This window comes from Pseudophryne corroboree, chromosome 3, assembly GCF_028390025.1.
Source record: "Pseudophryne corroboree isolate aPseCor3 chromosome 3, aPseCor3.hap2, whole genome shotgun sequence".
Taxonomy (NCBI): domain Eukaryota; kingdom Metazoa; phylum Chordata; class Amphibia; order Anura; family Myobatrachidae; genus Pseudophryne; species Pseudophryne corroboree.
The window spans coordinates 440,128,652-440,153,651 of NC_086446.1; the positions used below are offsets into that span (position 1 = coordinate 440,128,652).

The 25,000-nt window shown below is 47.4% G+C and overlaps 47 non-coding genes across 47 annotated transcripts in view; 25 read left to right on the forward strand and 22 right to left on the reverse strand.

The window, feature by feature from the left end:
- TRNAK-CUU (transfer RNA lysine (anticodon CUU)) overlaps positions 1 to 64 on the forward strand; it is a 73-nt gene extending 9 nt beyond the window's left edge. The window contains exon 1 of the tRNA in view: positions 1 to 64. This exon is cut by the window's left edge and continues 9 nt beyond it. This is a non-coding gene — a tRNA (tRNA-Lys).
- Positions 65 to 183: 119 nt separating this feature from the next.
- On the reverse strand, positions 184 to 254 carry TRNAD-GUC (transfer RNA aspartic acid (anticodon GUC)). Its single transcript has one exon. It is a non-coding gene; the product is annotated as a tRNA-Asp (tRNA).
- A 107-nt stretch (positions 255 to 361) lies between these two features.
- On the forward strand, positions 362 to 434 carry TRNAK-CUU (transfer RNA lysine (anticodon CUU)). The gene has a single exon. It is a non-coding gene; the product is annotated as a tRNA-Lys (tRNA).
- Positions 435 to 553: 119 nt separating this feature from the next.
- On the reverse strand, positions 554 to 624 carry TRNAD-GUC (transfer RNA aspartic acid (anticodon GUC)). Its single transcript has one exon. It is a non-coding gene; the product is annotated as a tRNA-Asp (tRNA).
- A 1,041-nt stretch (positions 625 to 1,665) lies between these two features.
- TRNAG-GCC (transfer RNA glycine (anticodon GCC)) lies at positions 1,666 to 1,736 on the reverse strand. Its single transcript has one exon. It is a non-coding gene; the product is annotated as a tRNA-Gly (tRNA).
- Positions 1,737 to 1,843: 107 nt separating this feature from the next.
- Positions 1,844 to 1,916, forward strand: TRNAK-CUU (transfer RNA lysine (anticodon CUU)). The gene has a single exon. It is a non-coding gene; the product is annotated as a tRNA-Lys (tRNA).
- Positions 1,917 to 2,955: 1,039 nt separating this feature from the next.
- On the forward strand, positions 2,956 to 3,028 carry TRNAK-CUU (transfer RNA lysine (anticodon CUU)). The gene has a single exon. It is a non-coding gene; the product is annotated as a tRNA-Lys (tRNA).
- A 119-nt stretch (positions 3,029 to 3,147) lies between these two features.
- TRNAG-GCC (transfer RNA glycine (anticodon GCC)) lies at positions 3,148 to 3,218 on the reverse strand. Its single transcript has one exon. It is a non-coding gene; the product is annotated as a tRNA-Gly (tRNA).
- A 107-nt stretch (positions 3,219 to 3,325) lies between these two features.
- Positions 3,326 to 3,398, forward strand: TRNAK-CUU (transfer RNA lysine (anticodon CUU)). The gene has a single exon. It is a non-coding gene; the product is annotated as a tRNA-Lys (tRNA).
- Positions 3,399 to 4,259: 861 nt separating this feature from the next.
- TRNAG-GCC (transfer RNA glycine (anticodon GCC)) lies at positions 4,260 to 4,330 on the reverse strand. The gene has a single exon. It is a non-coding gene; the product is annotated as a tRNA-Gly (tRNA).
- Positions 4,331 to 5,371: 1,041 nt separating this feature from the next.
- Positions 5,372 to 5,442, reverse strand: TRNAG-UCC (transfer RNA glycine (anticodon UCC)). Its single transcript has one exon. It is a non-coding gene; the product is annotated as a tRNA-Gly (tRNA).
- A 107-nt stretch (positions 5,443 to 5,549) lies between these two features.
- On the forward strand, positions 5,550 to 5,622 carry TRNAK-CUU (transfer RNA lysine (anticodon CUU)). The gene has a single exon. It is a non-coding gene; the product is annotated as a tRNA-Lys (tRNA).
- A 119-nt stretch (positions 5,623 to 5,741) lies between these two features.
- Positions 5,742 to 5,812, reverse strand: TRNAG-UCC (transfer RNA glycine (anticodon UCC)). The gene has a single exon. It is a non-coding gene; the product is annotated as a tRNA-Gly (tRNA).
- Positions 5,813 to 5,923: 111 nt separating this feature from the next.
- On the forward strand, positions 5,924 to 5,996 carry TRNAK-CUU (transfer RNA lysine (anticodon CUU)). Its single transcript has one exon. It is a non-coding gene; the product is annotated as a tRNA-Lys (tRNA).
- Positions 5,997 to 6,855: 859 nt separating this feature from the next.
- Positions 6,856 to 6,926, reverse strand: TRNAG-GCC (transfer RNA glycine (anticodon GCC)). The gene has a single exon. It is a non-coding gene; the product is annotated as a tRNA-Gly (tRNA).
- Positions 6,927 to 7,033: 107 nt separating this feature from the next.
- Positions 7,034 to 7,106, forward strand: TRNAK-CUU (transfer RNA lysine (anticodon CUU)). The gene has a single exon. It is a non-coding gene; the product is annotated as a tRNA-Lys (tRNA).
- An 866-nt stretch (positions 7,107 to 7,972) lies between these two features.
- TRNAG-GCC (transfer RNA glycine (anticodon GCC)) lies at positions 7,973 to 8,043 on the reverse strand. The gene has a single exon. It is a non-coding gene; the product is annotated as a tRNA-Gly (tRNA).
- Positions 8,044 to 8,150: 107 nt separating this feature from the next.
- On the forward strand, positions 8,151 to 8,223 carry TRNAK-CUU (transfer RNA lysine (anticodon CUU)). The gene has a single exon. It is a non-coding gene; the product is annotated as a tRNA-Lys (tRNA).
- Positions 8,224 to 9,262: 1,039 nt separating this feature from the next.
- Positions 9,263 to 9,335, forward strand: TRNAK-CUU (transfer RNA lysine (anticodon CUU)). Its single transcript has one exon. It is a non-coding gene; the product is annotated as a tRNA-Lys (tRNA).
- A 119-nt stretch (positions 9,336 to 9,454) lies between these two features.
- TRNAG-GCC (transfer RNA glycine (anticodon GCC)) lies at positions 9,455 to 9,525 on the reverse strand. Its single transcript has one exon. It is a non-coding gene; the product is annotated as a tRNA-Gly (tRNA).
- A 107-nt stretch (positions 9,526 to 9,632) lies between these two features.
- On the forward strand, positions 9,633 to 9,705 carry TRNAK-CUU (transfer RNA lysine (anticodon CUU)). The gene has a single exon. It is a non-coding gene; the product is annotated as a tRNA-Lys (tRNA).
- Positions 9,706 to 10,566: 861 nt separating this feature from the next.
- Positions 10,567 to 10,637, reverse strand: TRNAG-GCC (transfer RNA glycine (anticodon GCC)). Its single transcript has one exon. It is a non-coding gene; the product is annotated as a tRNA-Gly (tRNA).
- A 1,041-nt stretch (positions 10,638 to 11,678) lies between these two features.
- Positions 11,679 to 11,749, reverse strand: TRNAG-UCC (transfer RNA glycine (anticodon UCC)). Its single transcript has one exon. It is a non-coding gene; the product is annotated as a tRNA-Gly (tRNA).
- A 107-nt stretch (positions 11,750 to 11,856) lies between these two features.
- On the forward strand, positions 11,857 to 11,929 carry TRNAK-CUU (transfer RNA lysine (anticodon CUU)). The gene has a single exon. It is a non-coding gene; the product is annotated as a tRNA-Lys (tRNA).
- A 119-nt stretch (positions 11,930 to 12,048) lies between these two features.
- Positions 12,049 to 12,119, reverse strand: TRNAG-UCC (transfer RNA glycine (anticodon UCC)). Its single transcript has one exon. It is a non-coding gene; the product is annotated as a tRNA-Gly (tRNA).
- Positions 12,120 to 12,230: 111 nt separating this feature from the next.
- TRNAK-CUU (transfer RNA lysine (anticodon CUU)) lies at positions 12,231 to 12,303 on the forward strand. The gene has a single exon. It is a non-coding gene; the product is annotated as a tRNA-Lys (tRNA).
- An 859-nt stretch (positions 12,304 to 13,162) lies between these two features.
- On the reverse strand, positions 13,163 to 13,233 carry TRNAG-GCC (transfer RNA glycine (anticodon GCC)). Its single transcript has one exon. It is a non-coding gene; the product is annotated as a tRNA-Gly (tRNA).
- A 107-nt stretch (positions 13,234 to 13,340) lies between these two features.
- TRNAK-CUU (transfer RNA lysine (anticodon CUU)) lies at positions 13,341 to 13,413 on the forward strand. Its single transcript has one exon. It is a non-coding gene; the product is annotated as a tRNA-Lys (tRNA).
- An 866-nt stretch (positions 13,414 to 14,279) lies between these two features.
- TRNAG-GCC (transfer RNA glycine (anticodon GCC)) lies at positions 14,280 to 14,350 on the reverse strand. Its single transcript has one exon. It is a non-coding gene; the product is annotated as a tRNA-Gly (tRNA).
- Positions 14,351 to 14,457: 107 nt separating this feature from the next.
- On the forward strand, positions 14,458 to 14,530 carry TRNAK-CUU (transfer RNA lysine (anticodon CUU)). Its single transcript has one exon. It is a non-coding gene; the product is annotated as a tRNA-Lys (tRNA).
- Positions 14,531 to 15,391: 861 nt separating this feature from the next.
- On the reverse strand, positions 15,392 to 15,462 carry TRNAG-GCC (transfer RNA glycine (anticodon GCC)). Its single transcript has one exon. It is a non-coding gene; the product is annotated as a tRNA-Gly (tRNA).
- Positions 15,463 to 15,569: 107 nt separating this feature from the next.
- On the forward strand, positions 15,570 to 15,642 carry TRNAK-CUU (transfer RNA lysine (anticodon CUU)). The gene has a single exon. It is a non-coding gene; the product is annotated as a tRNA-Lys (tRNA).
- Positions 15,643 to 16,681: 1,039 nt separating this feature from the next.
- Positions 16,682 to 16,754, forward strand: TRNAK-CUU (transfer RNA lysine (anticodon CUU)). Its single transcript has one exon. It is a non-coding gene; the product is annotated as a tRNA-Lys (tRNA).
- A 119-nt stretch (positions 16,755 to 16,873) lies between these two features.
- On the reverse strand, positions 16,874 to 16,944 carry TRNAG-UCC (transfer RNA glycine (anticodon UCC)). Its single transcript has one exon. It is a non-coding gene; the product is annotated as a tRNA-Gly (tRNA).
- A 111-nt stretch (positions 16,945 to 17,055) lies between these two features.
- TRNAK-CUU (transfer RNA lysine (anticodon CUU)) lies at positions 17,056 to 17,128 on the forward strand. The gene has a single exon. It is a non-coding gene; the product is annotated as a tRNA-Lys (tRNA).
- An 861-nt stretch (positions 17,129 to 17,989) lies between these two features.
- Positions 17,990 to 18,060, reverse strand: TRNAG-GCC (transfer RNA glycine (anticodon GCC)). The gene has a single exon. It is a non-coding gene; the product is annotated as a tRNA-Gly (tRNA).
- A 107-nt stretch (positions 18,061 to 18,167) lies between these two features.
- Positions 18,168 to 18,240, forward strand: TRNAK-CUU (transfer RNA lysine (anticodon CUU)). The gene has a single exon. It is a non-coding gene; the product is annotated as a tRNA-Lys (tRNA).
- A 1,044-nt stretch (positions 18,241 to 19,284) lies between these two features.
- On the forward strand, positions 19,285 to 19,357 carry TRNAK-CUU (transfer RNA lysine (anticodon CUU)). Its single transcript has one exon. It is a non-coding gene; the product is annotated as a tRNA-Lys (tRNA).
- A 119-nt stretch (positions 19,358 to 19,476) lies between these two features.
- TRNAG-GCC (transfer RNA glycine (anticodon GCC)) lies at positions 19,477 to 19,547 on the reverse strand. Its single transcript has one exon. It is a non-coding gene; the product is annotated as a tRNA-Gly (tRNA).
- Positions 19,548 to 19,654: 107 nt separating this feature from the next.
- On the forward strand, positions 19,655 to 19,727 carry TRNAK-CUU (transfer RNA lysine (anticodon CUU)). Its single transcript has one exon. It is a non-coding gene; the product is annotated as a tRNA-Lys (tRNA).
- Positions 19,728 to 20,588: 861 nt separating this feature from the next.
- On the reverse strand, positions 20,589 to 20,659 carry TRNAG-GCC (transfer RNA glycine (anticodon GCC)). Its single transcript has one exon. It is a non-coding gene; the product is annotated as a tRNA-Gly (tRNA).
- Positions 20,660 to 20,766: 107 nt separating this feature from the next.
- On the forward strand, positions 20,767 to 20,839 carry TRNAK-CUU (transfer RNA lysine (anticodon CUU)). The gene has a single exon. It is a non-coding gene; the product is annotated as a tRNA-Lys (tRNA).
- An 856-nt stretch (positions 20,840 to 21,695) lies between these two features.
- Positions 21,696 to 21,766, reverse strand: TRNAG-GCC (transfer RNA glycine (anticodon GCC)). Its single transcript has one exon. It is a non-coding gene; the product is annotated as a tRNA-Gly (tRNA).
- A 107-nt stretch (positions 21,767 to 21,873) lies between these two features.
- On the forward strand, positions 21,874 to 21,946 carry TRNAK-CUU (transfer RNA lysine (anticodon CUU)). The gene has a single exon. It is a non-coding gene; the product is annotated as a tRNA-Lys (tRNA).
- A 1,031-nt stretch (positions 21,947 to 22,977) lies between these two features.
- On the forward strand, positions 22,978 to 23,050 carry TRNAK-CUU (transfer RNA lysine (anticodon CUU)). Its single transcript has one exon. It is a non-coding gene; the product is annotated as a tRNA-Lys (tRNA).
- A 299-nt stretch (positions 23,051 to 23,349) lies between these two features.
- On the forward strand, positions 23,350 to 23,422 carry TRNAK-CUU (transfer RNA lysine (anticodon CUU)). Its single transcript has one exon. It is a non-coding gene; the product is annotated as a tRNA-Lys (tRNA).
- A 1,231-nt stretch (positions 23,423 to 24,653) lies between these two features.
- On the reverse strand, positions 24,654 to 24,724 carry TRNAG-GCC (transfer RNA glycine (anticodon GCC)). Its single transcript has one exon. It is a non-coding gene; the product is annotated as a tRNA-Gly (tRNA).
- Between the last annotated feature and the right edge of the window lie 276 nt (positions 24,725 to 25,000).

The following is a 25,000-nucleotide window of genomic DNA, read 5'->3' on the forward strand; positions in this document are numbered from 1 at the left end:
GCTCAGTCGGTAGAGCATGAGACTCTTAATCTCAGGGTCGTGGGTTCGAGCCCCACGTTGGGCGGATGTTTTTTCTTTTCCTGTACCATTGTATGTGGAACACTGTATACTTGCACCACCACAGCGCAAATGGCTGTCCTCACTTTCACAAAATACACTGCCATATCAGCAAAAACTCAGGACTGCATTGGCCGGGAATCGATTCCGGGCCTCACGAGTGACAGGCGAGAATTCTACCACTGAACCACCAATGCTCCACAGATGCCTAATTTTACACTTACTCGTGTACTTTAGTGTATGAAACAAAGCAGGAGTGTCAGGATGCCTTGCCTTGCCATCACCTCCATACATTCTCAACCAAGCCTGGCTAGCTCAGTCGGTAGAGCATGAGACTCTTAATCTCAGGGTCGTGGGTTCGAGCCCCACGTTGGGCGGATGTTTTTTCTTTTCCTGTACCATTGTATGTGGAACACTGTATACTTGCACCACCACAGCGCAAATGGCTGTCCTCACTTTCACAAAATACACTGCCATATCAGCAAAAACTCAGGACTGCATTGGCCGGGAATCGATTCCGGGCCTCACGAGTGACAGGCGAGAATTCTACCACTGAACCACCAATGCTCCACAGATGCCTAATTTTACACTTACTCGTGTACTTTAGTGTATGAAACAAAGCAGGAGTGTCAGGATGCCTTGCCTTGCCTTCACCTCCATACATTCTCAACCAAGCCCGGCTAGCTCAGTCGGTAGCGCATGAGACTCTTAATCTCAGACTCGTGGGTTCGAGCTACACGTTGGGCGGATGTTATTTCTTTTCCTGTACCATTGTATGTGGAACACTTTCAACTTGCACCACCACAGCGCAAATGGCTGTCCTCACTTTCACAAAATACACTGCCATATCAGCAAAAACTCAGGACTGCATTGGCCGGGAATTGATTCCGGGCCTCATGCGTGGCAGGCGAGAATTCTACCACCGAACCACCAATGCTCCACAGATGCCTAATTTTACACTTACTCATGTACTTTAGTGTATAAAACAAAGCAGGAGTGTCAGGATGCCTTGCCTTGCCATCACCTCCAAGCCTACGTAATCAAGCCCGACTAGCACAGTCGCTAGAGCATAAGACTATTAATCTTAGGGTCATGTATTTGAGCTCCATGTTGGGCAGTTGTTTTTTTCTCTTCCTGTACCATTGTATGTGGAACAGTGTATACTAGCATCACCACAGCGCAAATGGCTGTCCTCACTTTCACAAAATCCACTGCCCTATCAGCAAAAACTCAGGAATGTATTGACCGGGAATTGAGCCCGGCCTCCCACGTGGCCGGCTAGATTTCTACCACTGAACCACCAATGATCCACAGATGCTTAATTTTAGACTTACTCATGTACTTTAGTGTACAAAACAAAGCAGGAGAGTCAGGATGCCTTGCCTTGCCATCACCACAACTCCTCGGTTACCAAGCATTGCTAACTCAGTTGGTAAAGCATGAGACTCTTAATCTCAGGGTTGTGGGTTCGAGCCCCACATTGGGCGGATGTTTTTTTTCTTTTCCCGTACCATTGTATGTGGAACACTGTCAACTTGCACCACCACAGCGCAAATGGCTGTCCTCACTTTCACAAAATGCACTGCCATATCAGCAAAAGCTCAGGACTGCATTGGCCGGGAATCGAACCCGGGACTCCCGCGTGGCAGGCGAGAATTCTACCACTGAACCACCAATGCTCCACAGTAACTTAATTTTACACTTACTCGTGTACTTTAGTGTATGAAACAAAGCAGGAGTGTCAGGATGCCTTGCCTTGCCATCACCTCCATACATTCTCAACCAAGCCCGGCTAGCTCAGTCGGTAGAGCATGAGACTCTTAATCTCAGACTCGTGGGTTCGATCCCCACGTTGGGCGGATGTTATTTCTTTTCCTGTACCATTGTATGTGGAACACTGTCAACTTGCACCACCACAGCGCAAATGGCTGTCCTCACTTTCACAAAATACACTGCCATATCAGCAAAAACTCAGGACTGCATTGGCCGGGAATTGATTCCGGGCCTCATGCGTGGCAGGCGAGAATTCTACCACCGAACCACCAATGCTCCACAGATGCCTAATTTTACACTTACTCATGTACTTTAGTGTATAAAACAAAGCAGGAGTGTCAGGATGCCTTGCCTTGCCATCACCTCCAAGCCTACGTAATCAAGCCCGACTAGCACAGTCGCTAGAGCAAAAGACTATTAATCTTAGGGTCATGTATTTGAGCTCCATGTTGGGCAGTTGTTTTTTTCTCTTCCTGTACCATTGTATGTGGAACAGTGTATACTTGCATCACCACAGCGCAAATGGCTGTCCTCACTTTCACAAAATGCACTGCCCTATCAGCAAAAACTCAGGAATGTATTGACCGGGAATTGAACCCGGCCTCCCACGTGGCCGGCTAGATTTCTACCACTGAACCACCAATGATCCACAGATGCTTAATTTTAGACTTACTCATGTACTTTAGTGTACAAAACAAAGCAGGAGAGTCAGGATGCCTTGCCTTACCATCACCACAACTCCTCGGTTACCAAGCATTGCTAACTTAGTCGGTAAAGCATGAGACTCTTAATCTCAGGGTCGTGGGTTCGAGCCCCACATTGGGCGGATGTTTTTTTTCTTTTCCTGTACCATTGTATGTGGAACACTGTCAACTTGCACCACCACAGCGCAAATGGCTGTCCTCACTTTCACAAAATGCACTGCCATATCAGCAAAAACTCAGGACTGCATTGGCCGGGAATCGTACCCGGGCCTCCCGCATGGCAGGTGACAATTCTACCACTGAACCACCAATGCTCCACTGATACTTAATTTTACACTTACTCCTGTACTTTAGTGTATGAAACAAAGCAGGAGTGTCAGGATGCCTTGCCTTACCATCACCTCCATACATTCTCAACCAAGCCTGGCTAGCTCAGTCGCTAGAGCATGAGACTCTTAATCTCAGGGTCGTGGGTTCGAGCCCCATGTTGGGCGGATGTTTTTTCTTTTCATGTACCATTGTATGTGGAACACTGTATACTTGCACCACCACAGCGCAAATGGCTGTCCTCCCTTTCACAAAATACACTGCCATATCAGCAAAAACTCAGGACTGCATTGGCCGGGAATCGAACCCGGGCCTCCCGCGTGGCAGGCGACAATTCTACCACTGAACCACCAATGCTCCACAGATACTTAATTTTACACTTACTCCTGTACTTTAGTGTATGAAACAAAGCAGGAGTGTCAGGATGCCTTGCCTTACCATCACCTCCATACATTCTCAACCAAGCCTGGCTAGCTCAGTCGGTAGAGCATGAGACTCTTAATCTCAGGGTCGTGGGTCCAAGCCCCACGTTGGGCGGATGTTATTTCTTTTCCTGTACCATTGTATGTGGAACACTGTCAACTTGCACCACCACAGCGCAAATGGCTGTCCTCACTTTCACAAAATGCACTGCCATATCAGCAAAAACTCAGGACTGCATTGGCCGGGAATTGATTCCGGGCCTCATGCGTGGCAGGCGAGAATTCTACCACTGAACCACCAATGCTCCACAGATACCTAATTTTACACTTACTCATGTACTTTAGTGTATAAAACAAAGCAGGAGTGTCAGGGTGCCTTGCCTTGCCATCACCTCCAAGCCTACGTAATCAAGCCCGACTAGCACAGTCGCTAGAGCATAAGACTATTAATCTTAGGGTCATGTATTTGAGCTCCATGTTGGGCAGTTGTTTTTTTCTCTTCCTGTACCATTGTATGTGGACAAGTGTATACTTGCATCACCACAGCGCAAATGGCTGTCCTCACTTTCACAAAATGCACTGCCCTATCAGCAAAAACTCAGGAATGTATTGACCGGGAATTGAACCCGGCCTCCCACGTGGCCGGCTAGATTTCTACCACTGAACCACCAATGATCCACAGATGCTTAATTTTAGACTTACTCATGTACTTTAGTGTACAAAACAAAGCAGGAGAGTCAGGATGCCTTGCCTTGCCATCACCACAACTCCTTGGTTACCAAGCATTGCTAACTCAGTCGGTAAAGCATGAGACTCTTAATCTCAGGGTCGTGGGTTCGAGCCCCACATTGGGCGGATGTTTTTTTTCTTTTCCTGTACCATTGTATGTGGAACACTGTCAACTTGCACCACCACAGCGCAAATGGCTGTCCTCACTTTCACAAAATGCACTGCCATATCAGCAAAATCTCAGGACTGCATTGGCCGGGAATCGAACCCGGGCCTCCCGCGTGGCAGGCGACAATTCTACCACTGAACCACCAATGCTCCACAGATACTTAATTTTACACTTACTCCTGTACTTTAGTGTATGAAACAAAGCAGGAGTGTCAGGATGCCTTGCCTTACTATCACCTCCATACATTCTCAACCAAGCCTGGCTAGCTCAGTCGCTAGAGCATGAGACTCTTAATCTCAAGGTCGTGGATTCGAGCCCAATGTTGGGCGGATGTTTTTTCTTTTCATGTACCATTGTATGTGGAACACTGTATACTTGCACCACCACAGCGCAAATGGCTGTCCTCACTTTCACAAAATACACTGCCATATCAGCAAAAACTCAGGACTGCATTGGCCGGGAATCGATTCCGGGCCTCATGCGTGGCAGGCGAGAATTCTACCACTGAACCAACAATGCTCCACAGATGCCTAATTTTACACTTACTCATGCACTTTAGTGTATAAAACAAAGCAGGAGTGTCAGGATGCCTTGCCTTGCCATCGCCTCCAAGCCTACGTAACCAAGCCCGACTAGCACAGTCGCTAGAGCATAAGACTATTAATCTTAGGGTCATGTATTTGAGCTCCATGTTGGGCAGTTGTTTTTTTCTCTTCCTGTACCATTGTATGTGGAACAGTGTATACTTGCATCACCACAGCGCAAATGGCTGTCCTCACTTTCACAAAATGCACTGCCCTATCAGCAAAAACTCAGGAATGTATTGACCGGGAATTGAACCCGGCCTCCCACGTGGCCGGCTAGATTTCTGCCACTGAACCACCAATGATCCACAGATGCTTAATTTTAGACTTACTCATGTACTTTAGTGTACAAAACAAAGCAGGAGAGTCAGGATGCCTTGCCTTGCCATCACCACAACTCCTCAGTTACCAAGCATTGCTAACTCAGTCGGTAAAGCATGAGACTCTTAATCTCAGGGTCGTGGGTTTGAGCCCCACATTGGGCGGATGTTTTTTTTCTTTTCCTGTACCATTGTATGTGGAACACTGTCAACTTGCACCACCACAGCGCAAATGGCTGTCCTCACTTTCACAAAATGCACTGCCATATCAGCAAAAACTCAGGACTGCATTGGCCGGGAATCGAACCCAGGCCTCCTGCGTGGAAGGCGAGAATTCTACCAGTGAACCACCAATGCTCCACAGGTACTTAATTTTACACTTACTCGTGTACTTTAGTGTATGAAACAAAGCAGGAGTGTCAGGATGCCTTGCCTTGCCATCACCTCCATGCATTCGCAACCAAGCCTGGCTAGCTCAGTCGTTAGAGCATGAGACTCTTAATCTCAGGGTCGTGGGTTCGAGCCCCACGTTGGGCGAATGTTTTTTCTTTTCCTGTACCATTGTATGTGGAACACTGTCAACTTGCACCAACCCAGCGCAAATGGCTGTCTTCACTTTCACAAAATGCACTGCCATATCAGCAAAAACTGAGGACTGCATTGGCCGGGAATCGAACCCAGGCCTCCCGCGTGGAAGGCGAGAATTCTACCACTGAACCACCAATGCTCCACAGGTACTTTATTTACACTTACTCGTGTACTTTAGTGTATGAAACAAAACAGGAGTGTCAGGATGCTTTGCCTTGCTTTGCCATCACCTCCATATGTTCGCAACCAAGCCTGGCTAGCTCAGTCGGTAGAGCATGAGACTCTTAATCTCAGGGTCGTGGGTTCGAGCCCCACGTTGGGCGGATGTTTTTTCTTTTCCTGTACCATTGTATGTGGAACACTGTCAACTTGCACCACCACAGCGCAAATAGCTGTCCTCACTTTCACAAAATACACTGCCATATCAGCAAAAACTCAGGACTGCATTGGCCGGGAATCGATTCCGGGCCTCACGCGTGGCAGGCGAGAATTCTACCACTGAACCACCAATGCTCCACAGATGCCTAATTTTACACTTACTCATGTACTTTAGTGTATAAAACAAAGCAGTAGTGTCAGGATGCCTTGCCTTGCCATCACCTCCAAGCCTACGTAACCAAGCCCGACTAGCACAGTCGCTAGAGCATAAGACTATTAATCTTAGGGTCATGTATTTGAGCTCCATGTTGGGCAGTTGTTTTTTTCTTTTCCTGTACCATTGTATGTGGAACAGTGTATACTTGCATCACCACAGCGCAAATGGCTGTCCTCACTTTCACAAAATGCACTGCCCTATCAGCAAAAACTCAGGAATGTATTGACCGGGAATTGAACCTGGCCTCCCACGTGGCCGGCTAGATTTCTACCACTGAACCACCAATGATCCACAGATGCTTATTTTTAGACTTACTCATGTACTTTAGTGTACAAAACAAAGCAGGAGAGTCAGGATGCCTTCCCTTTCCATCACCACAACTCCTCGGTTACCAAGCATTGCTAACTCAGTCGGTAAAGCATGAGACTCTTAATCTCAGGGTCGTGGGTTAGAGCCCCACGTTGGGCGGATGTTTTTTCTTTTCCTGTACCATTGTATGTGGAAAACTGTATACTTGCACCATCACAGCGCAAATGGCTGTCCTCACTTTCACAAAATACACTGCCATTTCAGCAAAAACTAAGGACTGCATTGGCCGGGAATCGAACCCTGGCCTCCCGCGTGGCAGGCGAGAATTCTACCACTGAACCACCAATGCTCCACAGATACTTAATTTTACACGTACTCGTGTACTTTAGTGTATGAAACAAAGCAGGAGTGTCAGGATGCCTTGCCTTACCATCACCTCCATACATTCTAAACCAAGCCTGGCTAGCTCAGTCGGTAGAGCATGAGACTCTTAATCTCAGGGTCGTGGGTTCGAGCCCCACGTTGGGCGGATGTTTTTTCTTTTCATGAACCATTGTATGTGGAACAGTGTATACTTGCACCACCACAGCGCAAATGGCTGTCCTCACTTTCACAAAATACACTGCCATATCAGCAAAAACTCAGGACTGCATTGGCCGGGAATCGATTCCGGGCCTCACGCGCGGCAGGCGAGAACTCTACCACTGAACCACCAATGCTCCACAGATACCTAATTTTACACTTACTCATGTACTTTAGTGTATAAAACAAAGCAGGAGTGTCAGGATGCCATGCCTTGCCTTGCCATCACCTCCAAGCCTACGTAACCAAGCCCGACTAGCACAGTCGCTAGAGCATAAGACTATTAATCTTAGAGTCATGTATTTGAGCTCCATGTTGGGCAGTTGTTTTTTTCTCTTCCTGTACCATTGTATGTGGAACAGTATATACTTGCATCACCACAGCGCAAATGGCTGTGCTCACTTTCACAAAATGAACTGCCCTATCAGCAAAAACTCAGGAATGTATTGACCGGGAATTGAACCCGGCCTCCCACGTGGCCGGCTAGATTTCTACCACTGAACCACCGATGATCCACAGATGCTTAATTTTAGACTTACTCATGTACTTTAGTGTACAAAACAAAGCAGGAGAGTCAGGATGCCTTGCCTTGCCATCACCACAACTCCTCGGTTACCAAGCATTGCTAACTCAGTTGGTAAAGCATGAGACTCTTAATCTCAGGGTTGTGGGTTCGAGCCCCACATTGGGCGGATGTTTTTTTTCTTTTCCCGTACCATTGTATGTGGAACACTGTCAACTTGCACCACCACAGCGCAAATGGCTGTCCTCACTTTCACAAAATGCACTGCCATATCAGCAAAAGCTCAGGACTGCATTGGCCGGGAATCGAACCCGGGACTCCCGCGTGGCAGGCGAGAATTCTACCACTGAACCACCAATGCTCCACAGTAACTTAATTTTACACTTACTCGTGTACTTTAGTGTATGAAACAAAGCAGGAGTGTCAGGATGCCTTGCCTTGCCATCACCTCCATACATTCTCAACCAAGCCCGGCTAGCTCAGTCGGTAGAGCATGAGACTCTTAATCTCAGACTCGTGGGTTCGATCCCCACGTTGGGCGGATGTTATTTCTTTTCCTGTACCATTGTATGTGGAACACTGTCAACTTGCACCACCACAGCGCAAATGGCTGTCCTCACTTTCACAAAATACACTGCCATATCAGCAAAAACTCAGGACTGCATTGGCCGGGAATTGATTCCGGGCCTCATGCGTGGCAGGCGAGAATTCTACCACCGAACCACCAATGCTCCACAGATGCCTAATTTTACACTTACTCATGTACTTTAGTGTATAAAACAAAGCAGGAGTGTCAGGATGCCTTGCCTTGCCATCACCTCCAAGCCTACGTAATCAAGCCCGACTAGCACAGTCGCTAGAGCAAAAGACTATTAATCTTAGGGTCATGTATTTGAGCTCCATGTTGGGCAGTTGTTTTTTTCTCTTCCTGTACCATTGTATGTGGAACAGTGTATACTTGCATCACCACAGCGCAAATGGCTGTCCTCACTTTCACAAAATGCACTGCCCTATCAGCAAAAACTCAGGAATGTATTGACCGGGAATTGAACCCGGCCTCCCACGTGGCCGGCTAGATTTCTACCACTGAACCACCAATGATCCACAGATGCTTAATTTTAGACTTACTCATGTACTTTAGTGTACAAAACAAAGCAGGAGAGTCAGGATGCCTTGCCTTACCATCACCACAACTCCTCGGTTACCAAGCATTGCTAACTTAGTCGGTAAAGCATGAGACTCTTAATCTCAGGGTCGTGGGTTCGAGCCCCACATTGGGCGGATGTTTTTTTTCTTTTCCTGTACCATTGTATGTGGAACACTGTCAACTTGCACCACCACAGCGCAAATGGCTGTCCTCACTTTCACAAAATGCACTGCCATATCAGCAAAAACTCAGGACTGCATTGGCCGGGAATCGTACCCGGGCCTCCCGCATGGCAGGTGACAATTCTACCACTGAACCACCAATGCTCCACTGATACTTAATTTTACACTTACTCCTGTACTTTAGTGTATGAAACAAAGCAGGAGTGTCAGGATGCCTTGCCTTACCATCACCTCCATACATTCTCAACCAAGCCTGGCTAGCTCAGTCGCTAGAGCATGAGACTCTTAATCTCAGGGTCGTGGGTTCGAGCCCCATGTTGGGCGGATGTTTTTTCTTTTCATGTACCATTGTATGTGGAACACTGTATACTTGCACCACCACAGCGCAAATGGCTGTCCTCCCTTTCACAAAATACACTGCCATATCAGCAAAAACTCAGGACTGCATTGGCCGGGAATCGAACCCGGGCCTCCCGCGTGGCAGGCGACAATTCTACCACTGAACCACCAATGCTCCACAGATACTTAATTTTACACTTACTCCTGTACTTTAGTGTATGAAACAAAGCAGGAGTGTCAGGATGCCTTGCCTTACCATCACCTCCATACATTCTCAACCAAGCCTGGCTAGCTCAGTCGGTAGAGCATGAGACTCTTAATCTCAGGGTCGTGGGTCCAAGCCCCACGTTGGGCGGATGTTATTTCTTTTCCTGTACCATTGTATGTGGAACACTGTCAACTTGCACCACCACAGCGCAAATGGCTGTCCTCACTTTCACAAAATGCACTGCCATATCAGCAAAAACTCAGGACTGCATTGGCCGGGAATTGATTCCGGGCCTCATGCGTGGCAGGCGAGAATTCTACCACCGAACCACCAATGCTCCACAGATACCTAATTTTACACTTACTCATGTACTTTAGTGTATAAAACAAAGCAGGAGTGTCAGGGTGCCTTGCCTTGCCATCACCTCCAAGCCTACGTAATCAAGCCCGACTAGCACAGTCGCTAGAGCATAAGACTATTAATCTTAGGGTCATGTATTTGAGCTCCATGTTGGGCAGTTGTTTTTTTCTCTTCCTGTACCATTGTATGTGGACAAGTGTATACTTGCATCACCACAGCGCAAATGGCTGTCCTCACTTTCACAAAATGCACTGCCCTATCAGCAAAAACTCAGGAATGTATTGACCGGGAATTGAACCCGGCCTCCCACGTGGCCGGCTAGATTTCTACCACTGAACCACCAATGATCCACAGATGCTTAATTTTAGACTTACTCATGTACTTTAGTGTACAAAACAAAGCAGGAGAGTCAGGATGCCTTGCCTTGCCATCACCACAACTCCTTGGTTACCAAGCATTGCTAACTCAGTCGGTAAAGCATGAGACTCTTAATCTCAGGGTCGTGGGTTCGAGCCCCACATTGGGCGGATGTTTTTTTTCTTTTCCTGTACCATTGTATGTGGAACACTGTCAACTTGCACCACCACAGCGCAAATGGCTGTCCTCACTTTCACAAAATGCACTGCCATATCAGCAAAATCTCAGGACTGCATTGGCCGGGAATCGAACCCGGGCCTCCCGCGTGGCAGGCGACAATTCTACCACTGAACCACCAATGCTCCACAGATACTTAATTTTACACTTACTCCTGTACTTTAGTGTATGAAACAAAGCAGGAGTGTCAGGATGCCTTGCCTTACCATCACCTCCATACATTCTCAACCAAGCCTGGCTAGCTCAGTCGCTAGAGCATGAGACTCTTAATCTCAAGGTCGTGGGTTCGAGCCCAATGTTGGGCGGATGTTTTTTCTTTTCATGTACCATTGTATGTGGAACACTGTATACTTGCACCACCACAGCGCAAATGGCTGTCCTCACTTTCACAAAATACACTGCCATATCAGCAAAAACTCAGGACTGCATTGGCCGGGAATCGATTCCGGGCCTCATGCGTGGCAGGCGAGAATTCTACCACTGAACCAACAATGCTCCACAGATGCCTAATTTTACACTTACTCATGCACTTTAGTGTATAAAACAAAGCAGGAGTGTCAGGATGCCTTGCCTTGCCATCGCCTCCAAGCCTACGTAACCAAGCCCGACTAGCACAGTCGCTAGAGCATAAGACTATTAATCTTAGGGTCATGTATTTGAGCTCCATGTTGGGCAGTTGTTTTTTTCTCTTCCTGTACCATTGTATGTGGAACAGTGTATACTTGCATCACCACAGCGCAAATGGCTGTCCTCACTTTCACAAAATGCACTGCCCTATCAGCAAAAACTCAGGAATGTATTGACCGGGAATTGAACCCGGCCTCCCACGTGGCCGGCTAGATTTCTGCCACTGAACCACCAATGATCCACAGATGCTTAATTTTAGACTTACTCATGTACTTTAGTGTACAAAACAAAGCAGGAGAGTCAGGATGCCTTGCCTTGCCATCACCACAACTCCTCAGTTACCAAGCATTGCTAACTCAGTCGGTAAAGCATGAGACTCTTAATCTCAGGGTCGTGGGTTTGAGCCCCACATTGGGCGGATGTTTTTTTTCTTTTCCTGTACCATTGTATGTGGAACACTGTCAACTTGCACCACCACAGCGCAAATGGCTGTCCTCACTTTCACAAAATGCACTGCCATATCAGCAAAAACTCAGGACTGCATTGGCCGGGAATCGAACCCAGGCCTCCTGCGTGGAAGGCGAGAATTCTACCAGTGAACCACCAATGCTCCACAGGTACTTAATTTTACACTTACTCGTGTACTTTAGTGTATGAAACAAAGCAGGAGTGTCAGGATGCCTTGCCTTGCCATCACCTCCATGCATTCGCAACCAAGCCTGGCTAGCTCAGTCGTTAGAGCATGAGACTCTTAATCTCAGGGTCGTGGGTTCGAGCCCCACGTTGGGCGAATGTTTTTTCTTTTCCTGTACCATTGTATGTGGAACACTGTCAACTTGCACCAACCCAGCGCAAATGGCTGTCTTCACTTTCACAAAATGCACTGCCATATCAGCAAAAACTCAGGACTGCATTGGCCGGGAATCGAACCCAGGCCTCCCGCGTGGAAGGCGAGAATTCTACCACTGAACCACCAATGCTCCACAGGTACTTTATTTACACTTACTCGTGTACTTTAGTGTATGAAACAAAACAGGAGTGTCAGGATGCTTTGCCTTGCTTTGCCATCACCTCCATATGTTCGCAACCAAGCCTGGCTAGCTCAGTCGGTAGAGCATGAGACTCTTAATCTCAGGGTCGTGGGTTCGAGCCCCACGTTGGGCGGATGTTTTTTCTTTTCCTGTACCATTGTATGTGGAACACTGTCAACTTGCACCACCACAGCGCAAATAGCTGTCCTCACTTTCACAAAATACACTGCCATATCAGCAAAAACTCAGGACTGCATTGGCCGGGAATCGATTCCGGGCCTCACGCGTGGCAGGCGAGAATTCTACCACTGAACCACCAATGCTCCACAGATGCCTAATTTTACACTTACTCATGTACTTTAGTGTATAAAACAAAGCAGTAGTGTCAGGATGCCTTGCCTTGCCATCACCTCCAAGCCTACGTAACCAAGCCCGACTAGCACAGTCGCTAGAGCATAAGACTATTAATCTTAGGGTCATGTATTTGAGCTCCATGTTGGGCAGTTGTTTTTTTCTTTTCCTGTACCATTGTATGTGGAACAGTGTATACTTGCATCACCACAGCGCAAATGGCTGTCCTCACTTTCACAAAATGCACTGCCCTATCAGCAAAAACTCAGGAATGTATTGACCGGGAATTGAACCTGGCCTCCCACGTGGCCGGCTAGATTTCTACCACTGAACCACCAATGATCCACAGATGCTTATTTTTAGACTTACTCATGTACTTTAGTGTACAAAACAAAGCAGGAGAGTCAGGATGCCTTCCCTTTCCATCACCACAACTCCTCGGTTACCAAGCATTGCTAACTCAGTCGGTAAAGCATGAGACTCTTAATCTCAGGGTCGTGGGTTAGAGCCCCACGTTGGGCGGATGTTTTTTCTTTTCCTGTACCATTGTATGTGGAAAACTGTATACTTGCACCATCACAGCGCAAATGGCTGTCCTCACTTTCACAAAATACACTGCCATTTCAGCAAAAACTAAGGACTGCATTGGCCGGGAATCGAACCCTGGCCTCCCGCGTGGCAGGCGAGAATTCTACCACTGAACCACCAATGCTCCACAGATACTTAATTTTACACGTACTCGTGTACTTTAGTGTATGAAACAAAGCAGGAGTGTCAGGATGCCTTGCCTTACCATCACCTCCATACATTCTAAACCAAGCCTGGCTAGCTCAGTCGGTAGAGCATGAGACTCTTAATCTCAGGGTCGTGGGTTCGAGCCCCACGTTGGGCGGATGTTTTTTCTTTTCATGAACCATTGTATGTGGAACAGTGTATACTTGCACCACCACAGCGCAAATGGCTGTCCTCACTTTCACAAAATACACTGCCATATCAGCAAAAACTCAGGACTGCATTGGCCGGGAATCGATTCCGGGCCTCACGCGCGGCAGGCGAGAACTCTACCACTGAACCACCAATGCTCCACAGATACCTAATTTTACACTTACTCATGTACTTTAGTGTATAAAACAAAGCAGGAGTGTCAGGATGCCATGCCTTGCCTTGCCATCACCTCCAAGCCTACGTAACCAAGCCCGACTAGCACAGTCGCTAGAGCATAAGACTATTAATCTTAGAGTCATGTATTTGAGCTCCATGTTGGGCAGTTGTTTTTTTCTCTTCCTGTACCATTGTATGTGGAACAGTATATACTTGCATCACCACAGCGCAAATGGCTGTGCTCACTTTCACAAAATGAACTGCCCTATCAGCAAAAACTCAGGAATGTATTGACCGGGAATTGAACCCGGCCTCCCACGTGGCCGGCTAGATTTCTACCACTGAACCACCGATGATCCACAGATGCTTAATTTTAGACTTACTCATGTACTTTAGTGTGCAAAACAAAGCAGGAGAGTCAGGATGCCTTGCCTTGCCATCACCACAACTCCTCGGTTACCAAGCATTGCTAACTCAGTCGGTAAAGCATGAGACTCTTAATCTCAGGGTCGTGGGTTCGAGCCCCACATTGGGCGGATGTTTTTTTTCTTTTCCAGTACCATTGTATGTGGAACACTGTCAACTTGCACCACCACAGCGCAAATGGCTGTCCTCACTTTCACAAAATGCACTGCCATATCAGCAAAAGCTCAGGGTTGCATTGGCCGGGAATCGAACCCAGGCCTCCCGCGTGGCAGGCAAGAATTTTACCACTGAACCACCAATGCTCCACAGAAACTTAATTTTACACTTACTCGTGTACTTTAGTGTATGAAACAAAGCAGGAGTGTCAGGATGCCTTGCCTTGCCATCACCTACATACATTCTCAACCAAGCCCGGCTAGCTCAGTCGGTAGAGCATGAGACCCTTAATCTCAGACTCGTGGGTTCGAGCCCCACGTTGGGCAGATGTTATTTCTTTTCCTGTACCATTGTATGTGGAACACTGTCAACTTGCACCACCACAGCGCAAATGTCTGTCCTCACTTTCACAAAATACACTGCCATATCAGCAAAAACTCAGGACTGCCTTGGCCGGGAATTGATTCCGGGCCTCATGCGTGGCAGGCGAGAATTCTACCTCTGAACCACCAATGCTCCACAGATGCCTAATTTTACACTTACTCTTGTACTTTAGTGTATAAAACAAAGCAGGAGTGTCAGGATGCCTTGCCTTGCCATCACCTCCAAGCCTACGTAACAAAGCCCGACTAGCACAGTCGCTAGAGCATAAGACTATTAATCTTAGGGTCATGTATTTGAGCTCCATGTTGGGCAGTTGTTTTTTTCTCTTCCTGTACCATTGTATGTGGAACAGTGTATACTTGCATCACCACAGCGCAAATGGCTGTCCTCACTTTCACAAAATGCACTGCCCTATCAGCAAAAACTCAGGAATGTATTGACCGGGAATTGAACCCGGCCTCCCACGTGGCCGGCTAGATTTCTACCACTGAACCACCAATGATCCACAGATGCTTAATTTTAGACTTACTCATGTACTTTAGTGTACAAAACAAAGCAGGAGAGTCAGGATGCCTTGCCTTGCCATCACCACAACTCCTCGGTTACCAAGCATTGCTAACTCAGTTGGTAAAGCATGAGACTCTTAATCTCAGGGTTGTGGGTTCGAGCCCCACATTGGGCGGATGTTTTTTTTCTTTTCCCGTACCATTGTATGTGGAACACTGTCAACTTGCACCACCACAGCGCAAATGGCTGTCCTCACTTTCACAAAATGCACTGCCATATCAGCAAAAGCTCAGGACTGCATTGGCCGGGAATCGAACCCGGGACTCCCGCGTGGCAGGCGAGAATTCTACCACTGAACCACCAATGCTCCACAGTAACTTAATTTTACACTTACTCGTGTACTTTAGTGTATGAAACAAAGCAGGAGTGTCAGGATGCCTTGCCTTGCCATCACCTCCATACATTCTCAACCAAGCCCGGCTAGCTCAGTCGGTAGAGCATGAGACTCTTAATCTCAGACTCGTGGGTTCGATCCCCACGTTGGGCGGATGTTATTTCTTTTCCTGTACCATTGTATGTGGAACACTGTCATCTTGCACCACCACAGCGCAAATGGCTGTCCTCACTTTCACAAAATACACTGCCATATCAGCAAAAACTCAGGACTGCATTGGCCGGGAATTGATTCCGGGCCTCATGCGTGGCAGGCGAGAATTCTACCACCGAACCACCAATGCTCCACAGATGCCTAATTTTACACTTACTCATGTACTTTAGTGTATAAAACAAAGCAGGAGTGTCAGGATGCCTTGCCTTGCCATCACCTCCAAGCCTACGTAATCAAGCCCGACTAGCACAGTCGCTAGAGCAAAAGACTATTAATCTTAGGGTCATGTATTTGAGCTCCATGTTGGGCAGTTGTTTTTTTCTCTTCCTGTACCATTGTATGTGGAACAGTGTATACTTGCATCACCACAGCGCAAATGGCTGTCCTCACTTTCACAAAATGCACTGCCCTATCAGCAAAAACTCAGGAATGTATTGACCGGGAATTGAACCCGGCCTCCCATGTGGCCGGCTAGATTTCTACCACTGAACCACCAATGATCCACAGATGCTTAATTTTAGACTTACTCATGTACTTTAGTGTACAAAACAAAGCAGGAGAGTCAGGATGCCTTGCCTTGCCATCACCACAACTCCTCGGTTACCAAGCATTGCTAACTTAGTCGGTTAAGCATGAGACTCTTAATCTCAGGGTCGTGGGTTTGAGCCCCACATTGGGCGGATGTCTTTTTTCTTTTCCTGTACCATTGTATGTGGAACACTGTCAACTTGCACCACCACAGCGCAAATGGCTGTCCTCACTTTCACAAAATGCACTGCCATATCAGCAAAAACTCAGGACTGCATTGGCCGGGAATCAAACCCGGGCCTCCCGCATGGCAGGTGACAATTCTACCACTGAACCACCAATGCTCCACAGATACTTAATTTTACACTTACTCCTGTACTTTAGTGTATGAAACAAAGCAGGAGTGTCAGGATGCCTTGCCTTGCCATCACCTCCATGCATTCGCAACCAAGCCTGGCTAGCTCAGTCGTTAGAGCATGAGACTCTTAATCTCAGGGTCATGGGTTCGAGCCCCACGTTGGGCGAATGTTTTTTCTTTTCCTGTACCATTGTATGTGGAACACTGTCAACTTGCACCAACCCAGCGCAAATGGCTGTCTTCACTTTCACAAAATGCACTGCCATATCAGCAAAAACTCAGGACTGCATTGGCCGGGAATCGAACCCAGGCCTCCCGCGTGGAAGGCGAGAATTCTACCACTGAACCACCAATGCTCCACAGGTACTTTATTTACACTTACTCGTGTACTTTAGTGTATGAAACAAAACAGGAGTGTCAGGATGCTTTGCCTTGCTTTGCCATCACCTCCATATATTCGCAACCAATCCTGGCTAGCTCAGTCGGTAGAGCATGAGACTCTTAATCTCAGGGTCGTGGGTTCGAGCCCCACGTTGGGCGGATGTTTTTTCTTTTCCTGTACCATTGTATGTGGAACACTGTCAACTTGCACCACCACAGCGCAAATAGCTGTCCTCACTTTCACAAAATACACTGCCATATCAGCAAAAACTCAGGACTGCATTGGCCGGGAATCGATTCCGGGCCTCACGCGTGGCAGGCGAGAATTCTACCACTGAACCACCAATGCTCCACAGATGCCTAATTTTACACTTACTCATGTACTTTAGTGTATAAAACAAAGCAGTAGTGTCAGGATGCCTTGCCTTGCCATCACCTCCAAGCCTACGTAACCAAACCCGACTAGCACAGTCGCTAGAGCATAAGACTATTAATCTTAGGGTCATGTATTTGAGCTCCATGTTGGGCAGTTGTTTTTTTCTTTTCCTGTACCATTGTATGTGGAACAGTGTATACTTGCATCACCACAGCGCAAATGGCTGTCCTCACTTACACAAAATGCACTGCCCTATCAGCAAAAACTCAGGAATGTATTGACCGGGATTTGAACCCTGCCTCCCACGTGGCCGGCTAGATTTCTACCACTGAACCACCAATGATCCACAGATGCTTAATTTTAGACTTACTCATGTACTTTAGTGTACAAAACAAAGCAGGAGAGTCAGGATGCCTTGCCTTGCCATCACCACAACTCCTCGGTTACCAAGCATTGCTAACTCAGTCGGTAAAGCATAAGACTCTTAATCTCAGGGTCGTGGGTTCGAGACCCACATTGGGCGGATGTTTTTTTTCTTTTCCTGTACCATTGTATGTGGAACACTGTCTACTTGCACCACCACAGCGCAAATGGCTGTCCTCACTTTCACAAAATGCACTGCCATATCAGCAAAACCTCAGCACCGCATTGGCCAGGAATCGAACCCAGGCCTCCCGCGTGGCAGGCGAGAATTCTACCACTGAACCACCAATGCTCCACAGATACTTAATTTTACACTTACTCGTGTACTTTAGTTTATGAAACAAAGCAGGAGTGTCAGGATGCCTTGCCTTGCCATCACCTCCATACATTCTCAACCAAGCCTGGCTAGCTCAGTCGGTAGAGCATGAGACTCTTAATCTCAGGGTCGTGGGTTTAAGCCCCACGTTGGGCGGATGTTTTTTCTTTTCCTGTTCCATTGTATGTGGAACACTGTATACTTGCACCACCACAGCGCAAATGGCTGTCCTCACTTTCACAAAATACACTGCCATATCAGCAAAAACTCAGGACTGCATTGGCCGGGAATCGATTCCGGGCCTCACGCGTGGCAGGCGAGAATTCTACTACTGAACCACCAATGCTCCACAGATGCTTAATTTTACACTTACTCATGTACTTTAGTGTATAAAACAAAGCTGGAGTGTCAGGATGCCTTGCCTTGCCATCACCTCCAAGCCTACGTAACCAAGCCCGACTAGCACAGTCGCTAGAGCATAAGACTATTAATCTTAGGGTCATGTATTTGAGCTCCATGTTGGGCAGTTGTTTTTTTCTCTTCCTGTACCATTGTATGTGGAACAGTGTATACTTGCATCACCACAGCGCAAATGGCTGTCCTCACTTTCACAAAATGCACTGCCCTATCAGCAAAAACTCAGAAATGTATTGACCGGGAATTGAACCCGGCCTCCCACGTGGCCGGCTAGATTTCTACCACTGAACCACCAATGATCCACAGATGCTTAATTTTAGACTTACTCATGTACTTTAGTGTACAAAACAAAGCAGGAGAGTCAGGATGCCTTGCCTTGCAATCACCACAACTCCTTGGTTACCAAGCATTGCTAACTCAGTCGGTAAAGCATGAGACTCTTAATCTCAGGGTCGTGGGTTCGAGCCCCACATTGGGCGGATGTTTTTTTTCTTTTCCTGTACCATTGTATGTGGAACGCTGTCAACTTGCACCACCACAGCGCAAATGGCTGTCCTCACTTTCACAAAATGCACTGCCATATCAGCAAAAACTCAGGACTGCATTGGCCGGGAATCAAACCCAGGCCTCCCGCGTGGAAGGCGAGAATTCTACCACTGTACCACCAATGCTCCACAGGTACTTAATTTTACACTTACTCGTGTACTTTAGTGTATGAAACAAAGCAGGAGTGTCAGGATGCCTTGCCTTGCCTTGCCATCACCTCCATGCATTCGCAACCAAGCATGGCTAGCTCAGTCGGTAGAGCATGAGACTCTTAATCTCAGGGTCGTGGGTTCGAGCCCCACGTTGGGCGGATGTTTTTTCTTTTCCTGTACCATTGTATGTGGAACACTGTCAACTTGCACCACCACAGCGCAAATGGCTGTCTTCACTTTCACAAAATGCACTGCCATATCAGCAAAAACTCAGGACTGCATTGGCCGGGAATCGAACCCAGGCCTCCCGCGTGGCAGGCAAGAATTCTACCACTGAACCACCAATGCTCCACAGATACTTAATTTTACACTTACTCGTGTACTTTAGTGTATGAAACAAAGCAGGAGTGTCAGGATGCCTTGCCTTGCCATCACCTCCATACATTCTCAACCAAGCCTGGCTAGCTCAGTCGGTAGAGCATGAGACTCTTAATCTCAGGGTCGTGGGTTCGAGCCCCACGTTGGGCGGATGTTTTTTCTTTTCCTGTACCATTGCATGTGGAACACTGTATACTTGCACCACCACAGCGCAAATGGCTGTCCTCACTTTCACAAAATACACTGCCATATCAGCAAAAACTCAGGACTGCATTGGCCGGGAATCGATTCCGGGCCTCACGAGTGGCAGGCGAGAATTCTACCACTGAACCACCAATGCTCCACAGATGCCTAATTTTACACTTACTCATGTACTTTAGTGTATAAAACAAAGCAGGAGTGTCAGGATGCCTTGCCTTGCGATCACCTCCAAGCCTACGTAACCAAGCCCGACTACCACAGTCGCTAGAGCATAAGACTATTAATCTTAGGGTCATGTATTTGAGCTCCATGTTGGGCAGTTGTTTTTTTCTCTTCCTGTACCATTGTATGTGGAACAGTGTATACTTGCATCACCACAGCGCAAATGGCTGTCCTCACTTTCACAAAATGCACTGCCCTATCAGCAAAAACTCAGGAATGTATTGACCGGGAATTGAACCCGGCCTACCACGTGGCCGGCTAGATTTCTACCACTGAACCACCAATGATCCACAGATGCTTAATTTTAGACTTACTCATGTACTTTAGTGTACAAAACAAAGCAGGAGAGTCAGGATGCCTTGCCTTGCCATCACCACAACTCCTCGGTTACCAAGCATTGCTAACTCAGTCGGTAAAGCATGAGACTCTTAATCTCAGGGTCGTGGGTTCGAGCCCCACATTGGGCGGATGATTTTTTTCTTTTCCTGTACCATTGTATGTGGAACACTGTCAACTTGCACCACCACAGCGCAAATGGCTGTCCTCACTTTCACAAAATGCACTGCCATATCAGCAAAAACTCAGGACTGCATTGGCCGGGAATCGAACCCAGGCCTCCCGCGTGGCAGGCGAGAATTCTACCACTGAACCACCAATGCTCCACAGATACTTAATTTTACACTTACTCGTGTACTTTAGTTTATGAAACAAAGCAGGAGTGTCAGGATGCCTTGCCTTGCCATCACCTCCATACATTCTCAACCAAGCCTGGCTAGCTCAGTCGGTAGAGCATGAGACTCTTAATCTCAGGGTCGTGGGTTCAAGCCCCACGTTGGGCGGATGTTTTTTCTTTTCCTGTACCATTGTATGTGGAACACTGTATACTTGCACCACCACAGCGCAAATGGCTGTCCTCACTTTCACAAAATACACTGCCATATCAGCAAAAACTCAGGACTGCATTGGCCGGGAATCGATTCCGGGCCTCACGCGTGGCAGGCGAGAATTCTACTACTGAACCACCAATGCTCCACAGATGCCTAATTTTACACTTACTCATGTACTTTAGTGTATAAAACAAAGCAGGAGTGTCAGGATGCCTTGCCATCACCTCCAAGCCTACGTACCCAAGCCCGACTAGCACAGTCGCTAGAGCATAAGACTATTAATCTTAGGGTCATGTATTTGAGCTCCATGTTGGGCAGTTGTTTTTTTCTCTTCCTGTACCATTGTATGTGGAACAGTGTATACTTGCATCACCACAGCGCAAATGGCTGTCCTCACTTTCACAAAATGCACTGCCCTATCAGCAAAAACTCAGGAATGTATTGACCGGGAATTGAACCCGGCCTCCCACGTGGCCGGCTAGATTTCTACTACTGAACCACCAATGATCCACAGATGCTTAATTTTAGACTTACTCATGTACTTTAGTGTACAAAACAAAGCAGGAGAGTCAGGATGCCTTGCCTTGCCATCACTACAACCCCTCAGTTACCAAGCATTGCTAACTCATTCGGTAAAGCATGAGGCTCTTAATCTTAGGGTCGTGGGTTCGAGCCCCACATTGGGCGGATGTTTTTTTTCTTTTCCTGTACCATTGTATGTGGAACACTGTCAACTTGCACCACCACAGCGCAAATGGCTGTCCTCACTTTCACAAAATGCACTGCCATATCAGCAAAAACTCAGGACTGCATTGGCCGGGAATCGAACCCGGGCCTCCCGCGTGGCAGGCAAGAATTCTACCACTGAACCACCAATGCTCCATAGATACTTAATTTTACACTTACTCGTGTACTTTAGTGTATAAAACAAAGCAGGAGTGTCAGGATGCCTTGCCTTGCCATCACCTCCATACATTCTCAACCAAGCCTGGCTAGCTCAGTCGGTAGAGCATGAGACTCTTAATCTCAGGGTCGTGGGTTCGAGCCCCACGTTGGGCGGATGTTTTTTATTTTCCTGTACCATTGTATGTGGAACACTGTATACTTGCACCACAACAGCGCAAATGGCTGTCCTCACTTTCACAAAATACACTGCCATATCAGGAAAAACTCAAGACTGCATTGGCCGGGAATCGATTCCGGGCCTCACGCATGGCAGGCGAGAATTCTACCACTGAACCACCAATGCTCCACAGATGCCTTATTTTACACTTACTCATGTACTTTAGTGTATAAAACAAAGCAGGAGTGTCAGGATGCCTTGCCTTGCCATCACCTCCAAGCCTATGTAATCAAGCCCGACTAGCACAGTCGCTAGAGCATAAGACTATTAATCTTAGGGTCATGTATTTGAGCTCCATGTTGGGCAGTTGTTTTTTTCTCTTCCTGTACCATTGTATGTGGAACAGTGTATACTTGCATCACCACAGCGAAAATGGCTGTCCTCACTTTCACAAAATGCACTGCCTTATCAGCAAAAACTCAGGAATGTATTGACCGGGAATTGAACCCGGCCTCCCACGTGGCCGGCTAGATTTCTACCACTGAACCACCATTGATCCACAGATGCTTAATTTTAGACTTACTCATGTACTTTAGTGTACAAAACAAAGCAGGAGAGTCAGGATGCCTTGCCTTGCCATCACCACAACTCCTCGGTTACCAAGCATTGCTAACTCAGTCGGTAAAGCATGAGACTCTTAATCTCAGGGTCGTGGGTTCGAGCCCCACATTGGGCGGCTGTTTTTTTTCTTTTCCTGTACCATTGTATGTGGAACACTGTCAACTTGCACCACCACAGCGCAAATGGCTGTCCTCACTTTCACAAAATGCACTGCCATATCAGCAAAAACTCAGGCCTCCCGCGTGGAAGGCGAGAATTCTACCACTGAACCACCAATGCTCCACAGGTACTTAATTTTACACTTACTCGTGTACTTTAGTGTATGAAACAAAGCAGGAGTGTCAGGATGCCTTGCCTTGCCTTGCCTTGCCTTGCCTTGCCATCACCTCCATGCATTCGCAACCAAGCCTGGCTAGCTCAGTCGGTAGAGCATGAGACTCTTAATCTCAGGGTCGTGGGTTCGAGCCCCACATTGGGTGGATGTTTTTTTTCTTTTCCTGTACCATTGTATGTGGAACACTGTCAACTTGCACCACCACAGCGCAAATGGCTGTCCTCACTTTCACAAAATGCACTGCCATATCAGCAAAAGCTCAGGACTGCAGTGGCCAGGAATCGAACCCGGGCCTCCCGCGTGGCAGGCGAGAATTCTACAACTGAACCACCAATGCTCCAGAGAAACTTAAGTTTACACTTATTCGTGTACTTTAGTGTATGAAACAAAGCAGGAGTGTCAGGATGCCTTGCCTTGCCATCACCTCCATGCATTCTCAACCAAGCCCGGCTAGCTCAGTCGGTAGAGCATGAGACTCTTAATCTCAGGGTCTTGGGTTCGAGCCCCACGTTGGGCGGATGTATTTTCTTTTCCTGTACCATTGTATGTGGAACACTGTATACTTGCACCACCACAGCGCAAATGGCTGTCCTCACTTTCACAAAATACACTGCCATATCAGCAAAAACTCAGGACTGCATTGGCCGGGAATCGATTCCGGGCCTCACGCGTGGCAGGCGAGAATTCTACCACTGAACCACCAATGCTCCACAGATGCCTAATTTTACACTTACTCATGTACTTTAGTGTATAAAACAAAGCAGGAGTGTCAGGATGCCTTGCCTTGCCATCACCTCCAAGCCTACGTAACCAAGCCCGACTAGCACAGTTGCTAGAGCATAAGACTATTAATCTTAGGGTCATGTATTTGAGCTCCATGTTGGGCAGTTGTTTTTTTCTCTTCCTGTACCATTGTATGTGGAACAGTGTATACTTGCATCACCACAGCGCAAATGGCTGTCCTCACTTTCACAAAATGCACTGCCCTATCAGCAAAAACTCAGCTATGTATTGACCGGGAATTGAACCCGGCCTCCCACGTGGCCGGCTAGATTTCTACCACTGAACCACCAATGATCCACAGATGCTTAATTTTAGACTTACTCATGTACTTTAGTGTACAAAACAAAGCAGGAGAGTCAGGATGCCTTGCCTTGCCATCACCACAACTCCTCGGTTACCAAGCATTGGTAACTCAGTCGGTAAAGCATGAGACTCTTAATCTCAGGGTAGTGGGTTCGAGCCCCACATTGGGCGGATGTTTTTTTTCTTTTCCTGTACCATTGTATGTGGAACACTGTCAACTTGCACCACCACAGCGCAAATGGCTGTCCTCACTTTCACAAAATGCACTGCCATATCAGCAAAAACTCAGGACTGCATTGGCCGTGAATCGAACCTAGGCCTCCCGCGTGGCAGGCAAGAATTCTACCACTGAACCACCAATGCTCCACAGATACTTAATTTTACACTTACTCGTGTACTTTAGTGTATGAAACAAAGCAGGAGTGTCAGGATGCATTGCCTTGCCATCACCTCCATACATTCTCAACCAAGCCTGGCTATCTCAGTCGGTAGAGCATGGGACTCTTAATCTCAGGGTCGTGGGTTAGAGCCCCATGTTGGGTGGATGTGTTTTCTTTTCCTGTACCATTGTATGTGGAACACTGTATACTTGCACCACGACAGCGCAAATGGCTGTCCTCACTTTCACAAAATACACTGCCATATCAGCAAAAACTCAGGACTGCATTAGCCGGGAATCGAACCCGGGCCTCCCGCGTGGCAAGCGAGAATTCTACCACTGAACCACCAATGCTCCACAGATACTTAATTTTACACTTACTCGTGTACTTTAGTGTATGAAACAAAGCAGGAGTGTCAGGATGCCTTGCCTTGCCATCACCTCCATACATTCTCAACCAATCCCGGCTAGCTCAGTCGGTAGAGCATGAGACTCTTAAGCTCAGGATCGTGGGTTCGAGCCCCACGTTGGGCGGATGTTATTTCTTTTCCTGTACCATTGTATGTGGAACACTGTATACTTGCACCACCACTGCGCAAATGGCTGTCCTCACTTTCACAAAATACACTG